We start from the raw sequence: 3064 nt of genomic DNA on the forward strand, positions 1-3064 counted from the left end.
GTTCGATCCAGTGCCGAATAGTGCTTGCTCTTCAGAGGGTGCCGCGGCTCCGGTTCGATTCCCGGTCAGAAAAGCAACTTTTGAACACTTGTTATATTAGTCGCATGAACTAATTGAAAGGCTGTGGTAAGAAAAAAAAAACGATCATTGTTTTCATCACCATTAATTAACCGATAACGTTATTTTGCAGAAAGGCGACTGAGGGAAGTTTGAAATCATTTCTTTTGTGCGATGAACTTTTTATCCCTTCTCATTTTACACACTGTATTTTGAAGGGCTCGGTTTAAAATGTTCAGTGCTCGTGAGACCACGAATTTGTGTTAAATTTAACAGGACCGGCTCTTTCACAGATGAAAAAAACATCTGCCCCAACATAATGTTTCCACCCAGGATCGAACCGGGGACCTTTCGCGTGGGAGGCGAACGTGATAACCACTACACTACGGAAACCTTTGCTTTGGTGGTCAGCCAGAAATTAGAATGACGGCATTGATTCTCTTTCATAACTGTTCAATTGATCGAAGTTGCACAAGTCACAAAAGAAAAATGTTCATTTCAAAGTTATTAAACTCCCAAATGTGGCCTTGTTTTGACAGGTGTGGGACCTGGCATCACAGCATCAACAAAGCATATTCTCAACATTTCCATTGGGAACAGGAGGAGGACATTTCGCCCCTTGAACCTGTTCCACCCTTCAATTAGATCAGAGATCATCTGAACCGCAAATCCATTTACCCGTCTTTGCTCCCTATCTCTCGATACCCTCACCCAACAAAAATCTATCGATCTCAGTCTTGAAAGCTTCAATTGACTCCCAGCATCCACAGCCTTTTGGGGGACAGAGTTCCAGACTTCTACTGCCCATTGTGTAAAAAAGTGCTTCCTGATTTCGAACCTGAATGGCATGGTTCTAATTTTAAGGTTCTGTCCCCCTCGTTCTTGATTCCCCAGAGGAAATTGATTCTCTCTCTCTTTATTCTATCGACTCATTTAAACATGTTAAACACCTCGCTCAGACCGCCCCTCAATCTTCGGTACTCGAGGGAATACGAGCCCAGTCCATGCAGCCTGTCCTCATAGTTTAACCTTTTTAACCGCGGTAACATTCTGGTGAATCTGCTCTGCACTCCCTCCAAGGCCAATCTATCCTTCCTGAGGTGCAGTGTCCAAAACTGAACGCAGTTACTCCAGACGCAGTCTAACCAGAGCTTTATATAACTGGAACATAACTTCCACTTCTTTATATTCCAGCCCCCTGAGATAAGGGCTAACACTCCGTTCGCCTTTTAAATTATTTTTGGACCCGTCCGTTAGCTTTTACTGATTTATGTAAATGAACCGTTAATTCTCTCTGCTTCTCCACAGTTCCGAGCTTCTTACCATTTGGAAAATACCCTGACCATAGGTCCAAAGTGGATTACCCCACATTGAACTCCATCTGCCATAGTTCTGCCCACTCACTAAATTTATCAATGTCCCTTTGCAACTTTCCACTCGCATCCACACTACTCACTGTACCACCTAACTGAGTCTCATCAGCAAACTTGGATATACGACTCTCTGTTCCTTCATCTAAGTCATTGATAAATATGGTGACAAGCTGAGACCCCAGTTACAGATCCCTGGGAGACACCACTAGTCGCATCCTGCCAATTGGAGTATGTACCCATTATCCCTACTCTCTGTCTACTATCTCCTAACCAATTCTCTACCCATGCCAATACATTGCCTCAAGTTCCATGCGCTTTCATTTTTGCCAACAGTCTCTTGTGTGGAACCTTATCAAATGCCTGTCGGAATTCCATATAAATAATATCATAGGAACATAGGAACAGGAGTAGGACGTTCAGCCCCTCGTTCCTGCTCCGCCATTTGATAAGATCATGGCTGATCTGTGATCTAACTCCATATACCCGCCTTTGGCCCATATACCTTAATACCTTTGATTGACAAAAAGCTAACTATCTCAGATCTAAATTTAGCAATTGAGCTGGTATCAATTGCCATTTGCGGAAGAGAGTTCCAAACTTCTACCACCCTTTGTGTGTAGAAATGTTTTCTAATCTCGCTCCTGAAAGGTTCGGCTCTAATTTTTAGATAAAATGGTGGCAAGTTCGCCCGACATCTTGGACAAATTGGCCGCAAGTCCTTCACGGCTGTTCGACAGGAACAGAAGGAGGCCATTGAGCTCCTCAAGCCTTTAATATGGGAACTGAAGGCCATTCAGCCTCTGAAGGCAGTTACACAGAAAAAGGAGGAGGCCATTCAGCCCCTCAAGCCCGTTACATCGTTACTGGAGGCCGATCATCCCCTCAAGCCTGTTACATAGAATCAGGAGGAGGCCATTCAGCCCTCCGAGCCTGTTATACAGGAACTTGAGGCCAATCAACCCCTCAAGCCTGTCAAATATCAAAAGGAGGAGGCCATTTAGCCTTTCGAGCCTGTTATCTGGGAACTGAAGGCCATTCAGCCCTTCGAGCCTGTTATATAGGAACTAGACGCCAATCAACCCTTCAAGCCTGTAAGATAGCAACAGGAGGAGGCCATTCAGCCCCTCGAGCACCTTAGACTAGATCTGTTAGCCAATCAGCACCTCAAGCCTGTTACACAGGAACAGCAGCAGACCATTCAGCCCCTCGAGCGTGTTATACGGGAATTGAAGGCAATTCAGCCCCTCGAGCCCGAAACATCAGACCTGGAGGCCAATCAGCCCCTCAAGCCTGTTACATAGGAACAGCAGCAGGCCATTCAGCCCCTCGAGCGTGTTATACGGGAACTGAAGGCCATTCAGCACCGCGAGCCTATTACACTGGAATAGGATTCGGCCATTAAGCCCCTCGAGCTTGTTGCACTGGAACAGGAGGAGGCCATTCAGCCCTTCGAGACTGTTATAAAGGATCTGGATGCCATTCAGCCCCTCGCGCATGTTACATCGGAACAAGAGGAGTCCATTCAGCCCCTCGAGCATGTTAATGCAGGAACAAGATGAGTCCATTCAGCCACACGAGCCTGTTACACAGGAACTGGATTAGACAATTCAGCTCCTCAACCTGTTCCGCCATTC

General features: G+C 45.9%; 1 non-coding gene across 1 annotated transcript; it reads right to left on the minus strand.

Annotated features, from left to right (window-relative positions):
* Positions 1-377: 377 nt before the first annotated feature.
* Positions 378-450, minus strand: trnag-ccc (transfer RNA glycine (anticodon CCC)). The gene has a single exon. It is a non-coding gene; the product is annotated as a tRNA-Gly (tRNA).
* Between the last annotated feature and the right edge of the window lie 2614 nt (positions 451-3064).

Source organism: Heptranchias perlo, unplaced genomic scaffold (assembly GCF_035084215.1).
Source record: "Heptranchias perlo isolate sHepPer1 unplaced genomic scaffold, sHepPer1.hap1 HAP1_SCAFFOLD_50, whole genome shotgun sequence".
NCBI lineage: Eukaryota > Metazoa > Chordata > Chondrichthyes > Hexanchiformes > Hexanchidae > Heptranchias > Heptranchias perlo.